This window comes from Pezoporus wallicus, unplaced genomic scaffold, assembly GCF_028554395.1.
Source record: "Pezoporus wallicus isolate ANWC-B61680 ecotype Strahan unplaced genomic scaffold, APGP_CSIRO_Pwel_v1 contig_161, whole genome shotgun sequence".
In the NCBI taxonomy this organism is placed as follows: domain Eukaryota; kingdom Metazoa; phylum Chordata; class Aves; order Psittaciformes; family Psittacidae; genus Pezoporus; species Pezoporus wallicus.
In genome coordinates, this window is record NW_026642654.1 from 2,077,516 (window position 1) to 2,097,072 (window position 19,557).

Sequence of the window (19,557 nt, forward strand, 5' to 3'; positions counted from 1 at the left end):
TAGCTCCTTGTTAAGGGGAATCCATATAAGGATAATCAAGCTCATTAATGAGTATGGTGTTCATCAGTCCTACCATGTAAAGCAAGGGCATGAAATATGAACACCTCGTGAAGGATGCAAATGATTTGCTGGTGGAAGGCAGATGCACTCTGGAGAACCAGTCTGAAAGAAGGGCAGCGTTGGTCATAGCTCTGATAGAAGGCTGTCCTGGGTTCAGCAGTAGCAGTCATTTTTCTCCTTCTTGGCAGCTGGTGCAGTGCTGTGTTTTGACTTTCAGCCTGGGAACAGAGCTGATAGCGATGTTTTGGTGTGGCCAAGGACTTTGTGAGCCTCATGCTCTGCCAGGGAGGTGGGGAGGCCAGGAGGAAGCAGAGACAGGACACCTAACCCTAACTGACCAAAGAAGTATTCCATACCACAGCACGTCATGCCCAGGATGTAACTGTGAGTTACCCGGAAGGGCTGGGAGACTACAGGGTTGGAGGAGGTATCGGTCGGTGCTTGGTTGGGCTGGGGGTGAGTTATTGGTCGGCTGGTGGTGAGATGTTGTATTCTCTTCCCTTGTTATTTCCTTTATCATTATTATTACTGGTGTTAGCAGTAGTGATTTGTGTTATACCTTAGTTACTAAACTGTTCTTATCTCAACCTGTGGGAGCTGCATTCTTTTCGATTCTCCTCTCTATCCCTCCAGGAGTAGGGAGAGGGCAAGAAGGAGGGGAAGTGAGTGAACAAGCTGTCTGGCTGGGTTTAAACCATGACAGAGGCAGATCACAGGAGCCAGCTAAAACTATTTTTAAAATGCAGTTTAATTTATTGTTATGCTATTAGCAAAATTTTTGTGTCATGAAATTATGTCAGAAAGAACTGTCTGTAGTGAAGATAAAAATGTTGGTGTGCATATTAATCATAGATTGATCCTGTAATCCATTAAGAAATATCAATTAATTAATTATAGTGTTCTTTAATTGCACACATTCCCAAGTGGTGGGAAAAGCATTTAAGAGATATCGTTAGAAACATCCTAGAGGTTTTCATAACTTGTTAAGGAGGAATTTAACCTACTTTATTTCATATTAGATGCACATTTTTCATCCTCCAAATGGGGAGAAGGGAAAATTCTCATTTTTATTTAATTTCCTAAAGGTCAGAAGAAAAGGTTGTGTTTCAGAAGATGGATCTTTCAGATGGAAAAAATATGAAAGAGCATCAGAAGAGAATGTGACATATGGTTCCTTTAGCAATTATTTTAAAATTCATTTATCCCATTTTCCTAAGAGAGAATCTTGTCCTTCTATAATACTAGCAACCTTAGAAATCAGCGTCAGTTAACCACAAAAAATAGACTGTGGCAGAGCAAGCCTTTCAGTACGTGATTATACATCTCCTATATGACACCTCAAAGGACTGGTTTGTTTACTGATTTCTTACTATTTCTGCTGGCTGCATACAGATATAAATGCAGAAAATACTTTGGTGAAAATGTGGATATGGCCAAAGCTTTAATTTTGTGATACATTTTATATACTTTACTTTTTCAACATGAAAATCAGCGCAAGTTCCTTAAAATTGTTTTTCCAAAGGTGATGCAAGACCACCATGGTTTCATGCAAGAAACTGTAGTGTAAGCAATTGATTTGTAAAATCTTTAATTTGATCTCTCAAAAATATTTATGCAGCTGGTAGCTATAGTGTTATTTTTGGTGATATTTTGAAAGTTTCCCTGAGGGAAAGGTTGGTTTTGACTGCCTATGTTGACTAATATTATCACAGTAGCCACATCTATTTTGCTAATTAAGAAATTATTTCAATTATAGCAACCCAAAGCAGTTTAAAATAAAACGGAACAAACCCTTAGTCTCTGGGTTCAGCAGTAGCAGTCATTTTTTCTCCTTCTTAGTAGCTAGTGCAGCGCTGTGGTTTTGACTTTAGGCCTGGGAACATTGCTGATAACACCAATGTTTTAAGTTTCTGCGCAAATGTTTACACTAACCAAGGAATTTCTGAGTCTGATGCTCTGCCAGGGAGGACGGGAAGCCAGAAAGAAGCAGAGACAGGACACCTGACACAAACTAGCCAGAGGTATTCCAAACCGTAGCACGTCATGCCCAGGATGTAACTGAGAGTTACCCGGAAGGGCTAGGACTGCGGGGTTGGACTAGGTATTGGTCGGTGCTCGGTCAAGTTGGGGGGGGCAACTTATCAGTCGGCAGGTGGTGAGGTTTTGTATTCTCTTCCTTTGTTATTTCCTTTATCATTATTATTATTGGTGGCAGCAGTAGTGATTTGTGTTATACCTTAGCTACTGGACTGCTCTTATCTCAACCCGTGGGAGTTGCATTCTTTTCGGTTCTCCTCTCCGTTCCTCGGGGAGCAGAGGGAGGACAAGAAAGGGGGTGGGGAGAGAAAGACTGCGTGACTGGGTTTAAACCACGACACCAGCACATTATGAAAGGCATGGAAACCTGGCAATATTTTTCAGAACTGAGTTATTATTTCAGTTCAATATTAATATTGTTGCAAAATGGGCAAATGGTTCACAGAAAGTCAAATGAATACCTCTTGTGCTCATGGAACTGTGCTGAATTCCAGCCTGAGCTCTCCCATTGCATTGGACTTTTTTCTGTGGTCGTGTCAAAACCCTAGAGAGTTGAGAGAGGTTAACCCGCATCTTTTCCTTAAGGAGAAAAGAGCAAAAATGATAAAAATAATTTTTGACAGCAAAGCTAAGTCTTATTGAAATAAGATAATTTTAAAACAGGACCCCCCCCCCAAAAAAAAAAAAAAACAACAACAAAAACACAGATTTTCTGTGTGAGCGAATACATCTGGTCTTGAAAAGAACTTCATACTTTCCTGCCAGCTGCATTCCCTTAGGTACCTTACTCTCTTCAGCCTTGCTCCCTTTAAGTCAAAACAAAGATTGCTTGTTAGGAATTAACAGGATTTAAGTAAAATATTTTTCTTTAAACAGATTTGTCTTAGTTTTATCTGGTTATCAAATCTGTTCATCATAAGCATTTCCCAATGTTTTCTTGTGCTCCATGTTCCCTTCTTGCTCTAATTTTCTGTCTGCATTGAATAAGCACCCTCACCTTCTCTTTCTCCAGGTTTTCCTATTGGAAGGTACAATTTCCACTCCCCCTCTGCAGAGTCTTCATGGCACAGTGAAACAGCCAGAGCAGGGTGTCTCCTTGCTAGCCAAGCAACCCCTTCAGCAATACCAAATGCAGAACTGCATTCAGCATATGGTGAACAAAGTAACAAAACAAATTCCAGCCACAAGAAATGTGAACACCACCTGTAATAACCCAGGGTACCGATACATGCTTCTCATGTTTGTGTAGGGTGTGGCAGACAAAGGCCACCAAGAAGAAAGATAATATAAAAGAGATGATGCTGTTCGTAAGACATAACCTCTAGATTATATTTCACAACCATTTCTGTGTTGCATCCAGAAAGATGTCTGCCAGGGCAGGACAAAAAGTGACATGTACTGCTTCAGTAGACTGTGCCAGTGCTGGACTGCAGGCGCAGACTTGCTATACTAAACTATCAGTCAAAAAAATATCACCTACAGCCATTGGAACATCTTTCTTTTGTTCTGCTATTTTTGGATGAAACTTGATAGAAATGCTTCAGTATTAATAGTGCCAGATGCAATAACAGAAGCTGTGATAATGGCCCAATTTTTTTTCTCTTGAGTAAAATTCCAAGGACTCAAAAGAATGTGAAAATGAACCTCATGGCAGTAATAACTGAGACGTATCACCATAACAACAACCCTGACAAACAATCACTCTACATTACATTCAGTAAAATTCCAACCTACAACAGATTTCTAGTCACACAGAAAAAAAGCCACATAAATGACTACAGAAATCAGAAGGAAACAGAGTAAGATGGAGAGATTTCTGGGAGTTCCTCAGTATTCTTTCGAACTGATAAGAATATCACTTATCAGATGAAAATAGTCTATTATTTGTCATGTTTAGTTAAGCCAGGGTACAGAGCTCTTCTTCACTGTCAAGTTTGTCATCCTTATGTACTTCACTGAAGTTTGGAGGCTGGATTCTGTATGCTAGATAAAATTTTTCTAATTGCATTTCTCTGGTTTTGCTTCCTCGGACTATGTCCTGTCTGTTACTCACTATTTTTTTACTCCATGGTAACTTATGTAAAAACAAACTTAGGTGCTCTTTCAGACTATCAGATTCAGAAAACAAACTACAAAATGGCAAAGGAAATATGATAATAGTAAGCCAAATTCATAATTTTGTATAAATATTGGGACCGTAAATGCATTGAGTGTTATGGGATATGACTAGTTGATGCAACAGAATGTTGGAACAATTTCAGCAAAGCACTTTCAATAGAGATGATTCTTGAACCTACATGAAGTGAAACAAGGAAGGAAGCAAAAAAAGAAGGAAGAAAACAAGGAAACAAGGAAGGAAGTAAGGAAACCCTGAGCTCTTTTGGAAACTCTAAGCTATGTTTCTCAATTCCCATGTTAATTTCTGACCAGTTAGTTCTTGGTAATTTTTTAACTGAACTCTGTGGCACCAAGTCTGTAGTGAAAGGAAGACATTAATAAGACCACTCTCTTCATATATCCCTAAATTATGGGTTAAAGACAACACTACAATTTTCTAAATTTTCACCTTGTATCCTTTTATTTATTTCTTTTTTTTAATTGCCGTGTACTGCTAGGGCCTACTGAACCTGGCAGCCTACAGACCTGAGGGCCTATGTTCCCAGGTCCAGCCATCACTGATGGTGAGCTTTTATTCCCAAATACCACACATACGAACATGTATACAACACACATATATACATACACAAGCATAGATAAATCAACGCATACAGAAAAACTGTTTTAAACACAAATGCCAACAGCTGCCTTGTCCACTGAGTCCACTGGTCACTCTCATGTGACACCCATGGTTATTAGGATTGTCCTACCTGTCATTGTTCCTCTGTTCACCTCTGTGCTTATGGAGATAAGTCTTCATTCACAAAACCAGACTCCTATCTTTAAAAACTCTGTTAAAAACATTTGAAGTGGTATAGAAGCCACTGCAGAAGTTGTTAAAAACTAATGTGTATATAACTTATACTAGTGATACTGGCATGTGGTTTCTATCTTGGACCTATCTAATTGTTTCTATATTAAACCTATCAAGTTTGAATTTCCAGCTACTATGTGTATTACTTTGGTGAATTATACAATAGAAATTTTTCTTTTAAGTGACCCTTCCACAAGTAGTAACTTATAAAGACATCAAGCTATTTTTGTTTTTCTAAATACATCAAACATGCTTTCATTGAGATTAAGCAGTTTTGAAGGAAATCTCCTGTCAACCTCACTTCGGACTCCTGACTTCTCCTCATGACAAACCCTTGAATTGAACAGACTGAAGTCTAGATCAATCCAAGTCTGGATGGGTACATGCTTCAGGACACTCTTTAACGTGATCCTGTCAATTATGGGTATACAAATAACAGGACCAGACTAGAAGCAGTATTAGGTAAAACTTTCATCCATTTATAGTGTAGATGTTTGGCATCCAGCACTGACCTTATTATTCTGCAGATTCACTGCTACAACTTGCATATTACTACTTGCCGATGCAAACTCAGACAGGTCTGAGTCTCTCAGTTTAAGACAGTGGCACCTCATCCCCACTGGTGTCTTCCAAACTTATTTCTAATTTTCAGTGCTCATGAAATGGGTGCAACTATTTTTCTTAGTGGCATTCACATCAAGGAAAATGCCTTATTCTTAATATAGAGCTCAGCGTCTCTTGCGTTCAAAAATGTTGTCCTAATTGATTATATGCAAATCCTGGATCCTTGGACTTTTATATTGCTCTCTAAAATGTTTCTTTCCAGAATATTTTCCAGTCCTTTAAAAAAGTGGTTTTACAGGTGACCGATTTAAATTAAGCATCCTATTTGCCTATATTAGATAAAGCAAGCCATTTATCTGCTGATCCTAATGTGCTGCTTCTTCAGTAATCCATCATTTTCATTTTTTATTAAAGCCTTGACCTATATGTCATCCCCAACTTTTTACAAAAAAGCTTTTCCACTCTAATCCAAGTAACTGATAGAGATGCACACTATTAATTAGTCATTCACATTTAATGTACACTGTGTATATTTTTGTTCTGTTTTTTCAATTAAACAGCATGCAGTACCAATCCAGATGCCTCACAGAAGTCTATTAGTAGTGTTATTGCCTGTATGGTCAATGTTTTACCTTTGCCAACTCTGTTAGCCTAAAGTGCCTTATGTAAAGTGTCCTGGTTCCTCACTGAGATGTTTCATGATAAAAGTTTGTTAAGTCAGGAACTTTCCATCCCATCCTCTTCATTATGCCTTGATCTCCTTAAAGAATCATAGAATAATAGAATAGTTAGGGTTGGAAAGGGCCTTAAGTTTGAAAAAGAAGTAGGTACTACCTGCAGCTGATTAGCAGAGTATGAATAAAACAAGGGTTTATGAACTGAACAGCAGGCAATGTTATTTTTTCAGTGCTGTATGAATTGTTAATCCAAGAGGCTTTTTTACCTGAGTTAAAAGCGACACCTGTGGCTGTAACATGTCTGTGTCTCTCTGCAGCTTCACCTGCAGGATTACATCATAGGACAGACAGTGGCATATTCTGCCTGTAGGTTATGATTTTGTGTGAGAGAAGGTGCTTCGTACTGCTTTGCTAGAAAAGAATTTTTGTTCCCTAGGGTCTCAATCCTTTTGTAACAAACTGATTCAAAGTTTGCAGCAATCAGGTTTTCCATCAAAATATTGCCTTAACTAGCTTATAAAATCCTAATAAGATATTAGAAGGTTAATAATTCTATTTGTTTAGTGCTGATTTTATGAGACCAGCTATGTGTACATGTATTTTTCTTCTTATCTTTTTTTTTTTCTGGAAGGCTCAATACCACATAAACTTGCAAAATTATTTGACAGAAGGAATGTGAGCTGTTGCTTAGTGACAGTTGGTCCATGAGGATATAGGATCATTTCTGCTCCCTGGTTGGATATATCTCCCACTGAATCTGATAGGAAGGTGAATCCACCCTTTAGTAAAATGCCATGTCAAAAGTCCCACATGAGATCCAAAAGAAATGAAAGGGAAAGCAGAAAAGGAATTTTCCACTCTTCTTCTGCAACTAGTAAGATTTAGTCAGCCTGAAAATATTTTGTACTAGGTACAGAAATCAATATTAGTTTGCCTTTATTTAAAGCACTGAAAATATTAATTGCAAAAGGGTCCAAATTATGAAGGATCAGATCCATTATCGCAATCGTCCATGAATGGGTTGCTGTAGGAACTTTGGGGATATGTTCTATTGGCATATAACATCCTATCCTTAGAAAACATGTTACTGCTGCTTCTATTCTATAATTCAGGAAGATAAAACAAATACTGGTGGAGACTGAACACAAAAATCCTAGATGTTACAAAATTCAAGCAAAGAGTTTTATATTACTTATTTTGTTAGCTTTAGTGTTCATCCATGCCTATTCTTCAAACATAACAGATCTTAACTGCAGAGACTGAGGGAATGTTTGAGGTTTCAAAACGTAAGTGGATAAATATTCACTCAACTCTGATGTGTTGAGTGGAAGTAAAATTCATTTCACCTAATTTCAGTGATCTAAGAGACATATTGTGTAAGCAGGTGAACTAGCAGATATGCAAAGATTGGTAAGTACATTCCAAGTCAAATCATTGTACTCTGAAGTTATGTGACCAAGACAGATGAGATGAATCATCCTTACACCTTTTTCTCCATTGACTTTAGTGGGAGCCTTGGTGGGTAGTTGGACATTTATCTTCGCTCAAATTAGATAAAGTGAATTCCACCCCAATTTACCAAACAATTGAAGTGCAGAATTATCTTTTCAAGCTGTAAATATAAAAATAAGTTAAATCAGTAATGTGGTGATGTGAAAAGTTTGCAATTCCAGCAATCCATGTCTATAGCACTGCTGAAGTTACAGTTGAGAGCCTAAGATAAGGGAAATGAGACTTTATTCTCAGTTGCTATCATTTTCCCTGGGGAAATACAACCCATCATAAAAGCTTTCCCAGAGATATGACTAACAAATACAGGAGTTAGAAATCTTTTACCTTTAAGAGAAATCTTTTACCTTTAAGCTTCTCCATTTACTTAGTGAGACACGAAGGATTTTTTTTGATGGATGCATTAACATAAAATTTAATATTTTCATTTTTTTTTTAATTGAAAAGACCATATTTGAGTCTAGAGATTAGGTGGGAACATGCTATCTCTAACAGTGTGGATACAATAATGAGAAAATAATTTTATTGATTTTCAGTTTAAGCATGATTGTATTAATACCAGGTGATTATCTAAAGTGAAACTGGAGAAAGAAAATAAATATTAATACCAGAATATTCAATGAAGGTATGAAGTAAACTGGGATTAAACACATATGCACATAGGAAAGATGATGAAATTTTATTACATGGGAAAAACACACTCATAATCCATTTATACTTGTACTTTGTTTTCAAGTCTGTTGCTCCGAAGATATTATACCAGGACAGTAGAACGGAGTAAGAACTAGTAGCAATTTTCTTATAGATCCAGAATAAAACAATTTCAGAAAACTTGAAGAAAGCACATCTTTAGGCAGAGCATGATCAGTGTTCCTGGTTTAGTTGAAGAAGTTACACTGTTACTATTTGCGGTATGTTGATTCTGTTGGGATAATAGAACAGCCCCAACTTCATCACACTTATTCAGTGAACACTAACTTCATAAAAAAATATTTTAAAACCTCTCATAAAGAGATATCTTACAAAACATCTTTTTCTGACAGGTTATAAGACCAATCTTATTTCCATGAATAAAGGCAATTTTCCAGAATGATAATGGTGAAACTAGAGAAAAGATAGCAAGGCCCAATAAAGGTTGTCATTTTGCAATAAACCATGCAAGAGAAGAGGCTGGCAGAATAGATGCAAATTATGGCATTTCCAAGTACTGACACATGCAAAATATCCCTTCTGCTCAGTTAGTCAATCATATTCTGCTAGATGAACATATTACCCTTCCAAGGAAAGAATGCAAATAACAGATGCTAAGGAGAAGACTGAAATGCTTACTAAGATATTTTTCTGTGATCTTATCTCTCACTGACTTTGTACAGACACGCATGCTAAAATACTGGCAGAACACTTTGTGTAGCAAAACTAAAAAGAGAAGGGAGTGGTCATGACAAAGGAAAACGAAGGCAAAACATAGGCTTAAGTGCATTGCTATTAGCAGTGTGGTATGGGTGATTTTGGAGACTGCTGAGTCATCTGGTCCTGATCTCTGACTTGCTTGTGACAGCCCTGTCTAGGCCATCCAGGAAGTTTTGTTTCTCCCATTTATTTTTAGGACCCATTACCATTAATCAGTCACTGACATGGATACACAAACCAAATCAGAAAGGACAGGCAGCTCTCAAGAATAGCTTCTTAGGAAACTTTGAATAAGACTATGAAATGGCTGCTCAAATTGGTTGGTACTCATTGCTAGTGCTGAAATTCAGTTCTACAACATGTAAATGAGAAGAAGAATGTACATCTGTAGTCAGTGTTTGATGAACCAACAGATGCAACCAAGCATATAAGCTTTTCATGCTTTTACATTTTCTAATTGAGCACTTTCCTCTTGCAGAGTTTGGTATAAATTCTTAAAATGTTGGAATCTTAGTCCAATTTTGACCTTTCCTTATGTTATAGTATTAAATACCTCACAAACTAATAGAGAAGAAATGTAGTCAAAATTCCTCCACAGTGAAGTAAGTAATAGTTGACATTTGTTATCCTCGTTAAGTAGAAATTTTAAAAAGCCAGAGATTACTCTTATGCCATCATCTCTGTTGAGCTAGGTTCCATCCTAACATTTCTGTTGCTGGCTGTGGACAACTTATCATTAGCAAAGTTCCTTTGGTAAATTTCCTGCGTTTTTGCCTACTCAGGCACAACATTTAAGGAAGTAGAAACTAAGAGTTGTTGCAACCCAAGCACAAATGCAAGTCATTTCTCAGATGAAGCATAAATGGTTAAGTATCCACATCATTTTTGTGGGCTTTGCCTTGCTGAGTGGTGATGTAGTTTTATTTTTGGGATTAATAGCTTAGAACAAGAAAAGTGCATAGAAATGTAAAGTAGCAGTGAAAAATATGACAATGTTTAATAAACAGGATGAATGACTTACCAAGCGTGCATTTTTCACAAAAATGACGACTTTTGCAAAACAAGAAATAATTAGGTTTGATTCTTAGATTGCTGAGTTGAGTCTCACCAAACAAAATGAGAGGCAATCCTTGACATGGCTGGTGGAATAACTTCTATCATTGTAACTTGCCAACAAATATTTATGAAATATGAATATGACAGCTTCACTCATTCTGCTATACAGATTAAGAATAGTCAAGATTCCCTTGAGCAGTGGCTCAGAAGTTTTCAAAGGATAATAAATGTTCAGATTTTTGCAGACTTCCTTTCTGCAGGATTCAGATGAGGCTAAATTTCAGCAAGAAATGATCTTCCCCTACTGCAGCCCTAGTCATTAGAAAGGACTGCATAGGAACCCTATAATTTCTTTCTATGTGACAGATGCACAGACCAGCTCTGGAGCAAATTCTTAAAATAAATATAATCTGTATTTGTGTTTACAGTCATATTTGGTGTAAAACTGATTCATAACAATAGTGATACCTTCCTTTCTGAATTTTCCCAGTATAACCCCACCTCCAATTTTTTACCTAAGTACAGTGAGTATGTACAGTACTTTAAAAACATGAGTGAAGGTGGTTTCCAGTGTTAACCTCAGTTGCTGCAGAGTCTCTGGAAAGTAATAGGAAGAGGTAAAAACTTAACTGCAGAGATTTGCTTCATTTAATTTCCCAGTCCATCATGCTACAACAAGAATGCAACTTTATAAGAAATTAGGCTGGTTGCTTAAATTTTTCTGGAATGGTAAACAAAGACTTTCATATGTTTTCATCTTGTATCTGACCTTTCCTTGAGAGGAGGTCTGATTATGTCTTGTATGCTACAGCTGAATTTTTGCTGGGGGTTTCTGTTTTATCAAACTCACTTCTGTATTTATCTCTTAAAGTCTTTGCTTACATGCAGCTGTGTCTGCCAAAGGAGATTTATTATGAAATTTCAACTCTGCATATGCCTTCAGCAAGGGGATTATACTGTGCAAAGAATACCTTATGTCTTCCCTTTCATCATTTTTATTTCTTACCCACCTAAGGGAAGGTTGTTTTTTCAGATCTTTTACGGAGCTATTGGTCTCTTCCTAACCTGAATATTCTAATACGCATTTTTCAATGCAATTTTTCATGTCTGCTAATGTATTTGGGCAAAGTCTTCAGTGACCATACTGGTAGTATATCACTTGATCCTTTCCCCTTACAAATTATTCTTTTAGATGGGCTATTGTGATGCCTCAAGAATGGTTTCTGCTAACTGATCATAGTGATAGGCATCAGTGTGACCAAGGGTTTTAAACTGGTTAATCTGTCTATCTATGTAGCAGAACAGAACTAATTGCTTTCAGTCTGGAAATTCAAAATTCTTTTATTGCATATGAAAACCACTGAAGCCAAGATATAGCTTTTGGGGGGCCACAGTCAGCAAATTTCGGAAATGAAACGGGAATTGAAGGTGCTCTGAAACTTACTATTATAGGTAAGTGGTTCAGTTTTGTAAATTATGTTGATTGACCAAACAAGTGAAAGTAATGTAAACTCTCTCCTGAAGGCAAAACTCTTCACTCTATTTTCAGGCTGAATGAAATGGGAAAGATGAAATAAAATGTTACCTTATATTTCCAGTCAGAACTAAGATAAATGTAGCAACAGAAATACAAGAATTTAGATTTGACATGGAAATAGAGCATTATTTTCTATTAAATTGGAAGGCACATATCTTGGACCTTGAGTTTAAAAATAAATACTTGAGTTGCATCAGCCACTGAATACCATCTTGTGACTTTTTGTGAATGACATAATTACTGTTTTTTTCAAAGTATCAAGACTTTTTGTAGGTGGTTGAAGATGAAGATTAACAAGAAATTAATGCATGGAATAAATGTACTATGTTTGTCAGAAAATATAAGTCAAGAATACATTCCAGTAACTGTCACCTTAGAGTATTTTAAGGAAGGATTAAATACGTTTAGATCTGTCACCAACACCTGTGTTTACACTGCTCAAAAATCCCTGAAGTTTATAAAACATTTTTTTTCTTCAGAACATTGTTCTACAGTATTTTTCATGGGGTTAAGAAGCAGCATACCCACCAAGGATCTATTGAATAATTTTCCTATTTTGAGAGTTTCTTCATCTATCTGAGTTGAAGATTGATATTCATGGTGATAATTTACGTGTTTTATTTATTTTCAATCCTATTTGTCTGTCCTGGGATTTCCGAGAATTTCTTAGCTATGGCTGCATATGTAATATAGTATATCACATACGCAATGTTATGGCATTAGTGTAGTTTATTAACTACATCTTTACTAGCTATCAGACTCTTCCTCCTGTAATTATACGTTCTAGCTATGGCTCTTCTTCTTCCTTATCTTACTAAAGTGTATTTTCTCTGCGCAGCATGGGAATCCACCAAGCTTTCCTGTGATGCATAAACAGAATATATTGCAGTCTTGTTGCATCCTCTGAAAATATTCCTGTTTTCTTTTATCAGTCTGTGCACAGCTATGTTTTGTTTCGAAGAATATCTGCTAGCCAGGTATAATTGCCTTAGATATTCTGGGGAATTTCAAACTGTTCTAGCTGACTATGAATAGGGTTTTAGATGGCTGAAGTAAAATGCAATAAGATGCCAAATGACTTACATTCAAAGTGAACAGCCTGTAATCACTGTTCACTGTGAAAAGCAATTGATGACACTTATGGGTGTACATGGCAAAGTTTTAGCAGGGGAAGAGGGGAAGCTGCAGGTTCCTAAACTGGTCAGCAGTCCAGCCATCCAGCTGCAAGTGCACAACTTCAGGTCAAACCTGAGCCCACCACTGAAGTTTGTGTTGCCTCTGTGAGAAGAGGTTTAAGGGTTATAAAACAGTGGATAGAGGAAAGAGGAGGGAGGAAAAGAACGAGAAACAACAGAGTGAACACCAAGACCAGAGAAGGAGGAGGAGAAAGTGTTCCAATCCCTGCAACAGATATTCTCTGCAGATCATGGAGATGCCATGCCAGAGCAGATTTCCTGCCTGTGGAGAGCCCATGCCAGAGCAGAGGAAGTGACCAACAGAAAACACTATGCGCTGACCATAACCTTTCCTTCACCTCCCCGTGCCATCTAGGGTAGGCACACAGGAGTCTGGAGTGAAGGACTGAATCTGAGTGTGGCAAAGTGGGGAGAAAATGCATTTCTTCAGTGTTTGTCTTTTTGTTTCTGTCTACCTGAATATTTTGTTTGGCAGTAAATTAAGTCCATTTTCCCCACCTCTGATTTACCAGTGAAAGTAATTGCTAAGTACTCTCCCTGACTTTCTCTTAACCCATGAGCTTTCTTCCTCCTGTTTTTTGGGTTGGCTCTTTCTTTTTTCTTATTGTCTTCCCCTGTTCTGCTAAGGAGGAAGAGTGAGTGAGTGACTGGGTGGTATTTAACTGTTAGACCCACCACAGAAATATATGGTTTGTGTAAAGACAGAATGAAAATGTGAAGGGTGCTCATTTCATACAGCTTGGGATAACGATGTGCTAAAAAAGGAACTATAGGAATTTGAATTATTTAATTTTATATTCCCTTATTTTAATAATTAAAAATACCAAACCAAGCCAAACAAAAAAACAAACCACAAATGGAGATTCTGTAATACTGACTAAAGCTATAAGAAGAATATACCTTCCTAACAGCACCCAATCAACTTGTTGATATGAATGCTAATGAGACTAAGACTAAAGAAGGTTTATAAGAAAACATAAGGATTTGCATAGATGATGAGACTGTCCACATTTCAATTGGAAAGGATTAAGAGAAGATAAGAACAGGCTGGCTGAAAGGATATAACTGTTGATGTTCCATGTCTCTAAGGCTAAGGAGACAGTCTGAGAGTATGAGTCTTCATGCCAGCCTCCTGAAAGACTTCTTGCACTTTCTTTTGAATAAGTTTATACTAGTGACAGGCTAATATCTCTGCCAATAATGTGGTTTGCTCCAGTTATTTCTGTATTCCTAGTTGCTTGCAAGTAGTTACAAAATTCATTTGGAATAACAAGATTGAGTTCCAAATGGTTCACCAAGCTGATTATCTAATGAAGACAATTATTCTTTAATCATCATGATGCAGTTGTGTGAGGCTTTGGAAAAGTGAGTCTGGAAAAGGAATTTGACCGAATTTGGCAGAAGCCTGTTGCTGATGGCAACAACTAACTGCTTCACAGAATGAGAGCAAATGGTGGTTTAAAAGGCTCAAAAAAAGATCATTCTCTTTCATTTGGGACCACATCAGTCCCCTGAGACATCTATCTGACCTGTTCCCTCTATAGCCTGTTTGTATGTTTCACTACCCTTACCACATCTAATGACAATATCTCCCATAGAGTCCTAATATCTAACTTAATTTCTTCATGTCCTGTCTTCGGTAAGTGATGAGAAAAAAATGTGCACCAGCCTCTATCTAGTGATGTTTCATGTATTACAAGTTATCTTAGGCTGTTCTTTTATAGTTTACAAATGCTATTCCTTTCAGCATTTTCTCATGGGTTGTGTCTTCTATATCTGCTATTCTTGTGCTCCCCTGAACTCTACCTGCTTCACCTGTATTTTATTTAGAAGTGCAGTGCCCAGGCAGAGCAGATTTTTTCAGATGAGACTTCTGCCAGCATAAAAAATACCATAGAAAAAATGACCTCTTCCATCATATGCAATATACTCATTAATATTGTAAACTAAAGCTCAAGAACATGAAGGACAGATCCATTCACAGTGCAGTATTCACATATTTTGTAACCATTTTTAAACTTTCTTCTTTAAAGAATTCCACCTTGCCTCATTGAAGTGATCAGCAGCACTCATTTTGAAGGCTATAAGCTTTGTGTGTCTAAATGAGCCTAACATGGTTGAGTTTCAGAACTTGATTTAAAAAATATATAATCTGACCAAACCAGCTAGTTAGATTAAAATATCATTTATTAATACACTAAGAAAACATATTTATGAGAGGAAAATAATTTAAAATTTTCTGCATCTCCAAGCTTTTTATATTTTTAAGTAATTATGTTACAACATATTTAACTCAGTTATTTATCCAAACATGACCCTTTTCAAAATTAAAATTAAAAAAAAAAAAAAAAAAAATCTAATTGGCTGAAAAGATAAAAATCCCTATTTAATAAAAATCTTTACTTTCTGTTGCACTTTCCTTTTTTTTTGTGTCACAAGGCTCAGATGTTGGGAGAGGGAAATTTATGGCCCAAAGTGATGATTTGTTAATGTTCAGATTACTGTTCTTACAGCAGAAGAAATGTTTTTTTATGAATTCCAACAATCAAAACAAAAAAGTGGCAAGAATTTTATGCGTATCTATATATCCAGTACAGTTACCATGCAGTAGATTGCAAGAACATGGACACAGGTGAAAATATCAGGGGATATAAATCAGGACAAGTTTTCTGCTTTCCTGCAGATTCAAGCTGTAGTAGTAATATTTATGTACACTTGTCTTCTGCTGAGACCACCATAAGTCTGTAAAACAGAAAATCAATGCTATTCTATCATTTACTGTAAAAGTTTAACACTTCGTGTTTATTTCTATTTTGAGATTGATTTCCTGGACAAAGTTCATATGATCATGCTGATTGTGTATATGTTTGTGTCCTAGATAATTTCTAAACCTCTTAGACAGTGTCATGAAAACTTAACACAAACCTCAGACTAGTTCATTCCCTACAATTTCTGGGAAAAGGGTAGCTGGGAAGAAGATAGACACCTCGTAAACACCACCTGTAATAAAAAGGCTGCAGCATGAGCAGGGAAGATTACTGGCAGATTAAATTATCAAATCGATAACTAAACAGCCTTGATGCTTCCTTTGTGCTGCAGCCTACATCTGGGTCTGCAGTTATCATGAATGGCAGCGTAAGGGAAAGGGACACAACTATGTCCACATCTAATGACACACATATGGTTTACAGCTCTGCAGCATCAGAAATGTGCTTTGGTCAAGATTAGTGCAACAGGCATTTATGACTTGACTAAGACATACCTCTGCACAGCCAGCCTCTTGCCTCTTTGGAAGACATGGATAATTTCTCAATGATAGGTTCCAAATTGCCTCATATCCTACTGTGCTACTTAATGGATTATCTGCTATACTACATTGGAGAGCAGTGATTTCCTGCTATTCAGTCTTCAATAAATTAGGCAGTAATTAGCTTTATAAGAAACTTGCTGAATGAGTGACGTGAGAAGAGAAGATACTGTTTTAAAGGGTTTATATATTGTTCTCAGCATTAACAACCTCATATTGGATGTAATAATTCTTGGGTATCTTATTAAAAATTATAAATAATTTAAATTTATTAACTTTTATTATAAATTTATATTTTATCAATTATGTTTTCTGTACTCTTTCTCATTGTCAGTGAGAAAAAAAAAGCTAAATAATTTAAAAGATAAAGCAATAAGAGATGACAAAAAAAAGTGATCACTTGATTAAGTGTGAAGACAGACAGAGTCCTCTTTTTTGTGCTGCATATTATATTGCTTCTTATTTGGAAATGTCCTGGTCCTTGAAGCATCAGCCATAAATCATAGAATTATAGAATGGTTTGGGTTGGAATGGACCATAAAGCTCATCTAGTTCCAACCCCCTGCCATGGGCAGGGTCACTTCCCACTAGACCAGGTTGCTCAAAGACCCATCTAACTGGACCTTGAACACTTTCAGGGATGCGGCAGCCGCAGCTTCTCTGGAAAACCTGTTGCAGTGTCTCAACATCCTCACAGTGAAGAATTTCTTCCTCATATCTAATATAAATCTCCCTGCTTCCAGTTTAAAGCAATTCCTTCTCATCCTATCACTACACGCCCTTGGACAACTCCCTTTCTAGTATTCTTGTAGGCCTCCTTTAGGTACTTCTAGTGCCCCATATAATGTCTCCCCATTCTCTTCTCTGGGCTTAACAAGCCAAACACTCTCAATCTCCCTCATAGGAGAGATGCTCCAGCCCTCTGATTATCTTTGTGGCTTCTGGGCTTGCTTCAACAGGTCCATATACCTCTTTCGTTGGGGGCCCCAGAGCTAAATGTAGTACTGCAGGTGGGGTCTCACAAAAGCAGAGTAGAGGAGAAGAATCACCTCCCTTGACCTGCCAGTCATGTTTCTTTTGATACAGTCCAGTATATGGCTGGCTTTCTGAGCTGCAAGTGCACACTGCCAGGCCATGTTGAGCTTCTCGGCAACCAATGAAAAACATCAACCAATCTTCTCTTTTAAAGATAAGATTAAAATGTCATTAGTATCAATCACTGAGGTAGTGACTTTTTACTCAGGCACCTATAATACAATTTAGTTTTTAGAAGAAAGCATAACACGATTTGCTATCTTAAGGATGCAATACTGCAAGGTAAAGACAAACGTACCAGAAAATTCTGAAGGTGTCTAAGACATTAAATGAAAAGTAGTCACAGATTACAAGCATTAAAATTATAAAACATATCAGCATAAAGCATAGCTGAAAGGAGAAAGGATGGCCTCACTTGAGACAAATAAGTAGGTCTTAAAGGAATGGAGAAACTATTCACAGAAGCCATGTTCTGGCTTGTGTAACAAGGTGAATATATTAATTAATTTCTTAGCACATCATATTAGTACTTCTCTTCTGCATTATCAGTTAGATAAGGGATATACACTATGTCACAGACAATGATTACAATGTGCAACAGTGTAAAACAAGGACATGTTTTGCATGGGCAAACAAAATACAGATTATAAGTAAAACTACTTATCTTAGTGTAGCAAAGTAAGTGACACAGACGACAACAAACAAACAAAAGACAATTCCTGAATCCAGCTCCTGGGTGGCAATTATTAGGCAAGATGAATTCCTAGCTTGATAAAACTGTGGCAAAATTATGTGTTACCTTTTAATCAAATTATTTCACTATCTTTATTTCTGTAATGAAACTTCAAATTGGGAACCTCCCAGTTTGTAAGCATGGTATATCTCCTCATCTATCATTAGATATACGTACTATATTTTCCTATTAATTACATGAGCAATATGGGAAGGGCCTTCAGATATGAAAGTGAGAAATTCCTAATTGTGAAAAGAGCTGCTATAGCAACAAAAAAGAATAGGAAGCATATCAAATGGGGAGAAAGTGATTTCATGAAGTTATAAATAAAACTACATAGGTTATGCATATTTCTATATTCATTACTTACATCCTCAGTATGTTGCATGATAGGAATTGCCAGTATAAATTCTGTAATGGTTTTCATGAAAATTAATATATCCACAATAAGCACAACACAAGGCTCTGCACAAGCACAATACAAGGCTACAGCACCGGATTTTCTGCCCTGCAAGATGTAAAAAAAAAACTACAGGGCCCCAAAATACAAACAACCGACTGAAAATAATCAGTCACCTTGGGGATTTTTGGTGGCTCCTTTTTAGTTTCTAAATATTCTTTTTTACCATATACAGTTGTTTCCTTTGGGAACAGCAGAAAGAAATTTTTCTAAGGGCATTGTTATGCTAAAAATCCACTATGTTAGTACATTCTATTTTTCACAGTTTCAGTTACAGGACTTTCTTCTTAGGTAGGAATGGGAATAATGTTTTAAACCTCTATATTGTTCACAGAAAGAAAAAAAATATAAATCCAGCAAGTTCTGTTCCCTCCATCAAGATGCTGTATTGCTATCTCTATTTCTTCACAATAAAATAACCTTCATGTATTACTACGGTAATGTACCACATCTTTCATGTTTCAGGTCTGCTTTTGTGGCACAATGCAAAGAAATGCAGATAACTAAAGCAGCTGCAACCATCTATCTCCTGTTCTCACATGCTAATATGGAGGGACATGCTAATACTGCTAACGAGTCTCAATCCAGTTCTGAGAATCAGCTGATGTATCAGACCTAGCTTGTAACAGGCAATATATTATTACCTTGCTAAAAATAAAACATATTCTTTATAGATTTCCTAAATATTGCTGCTTATCAAATGCAGTCTAATAAAAATAAAGCATTTTTCCTATAGCTAAAGTCACAACAGCAAAATGTAAAGACATAGCATGTAAGTCCTTATGAGACTATGTCTACTTGCATGCTGTTAAAAACTTTTGCCAGGATCAGATATGCCTGTTATTCATTTTAAGTATCTACCATACTAATTTCATCATCTGGCAGTATTATAGAATCATAGAATAGTTAGGGTTGGAAAGGACCTTAAGATCATCTAGTTCCAACACCCCTGCCATGGGCAGGGGCATCTCACACTAAACCATACCACCCAAGGCCTCATCCAAC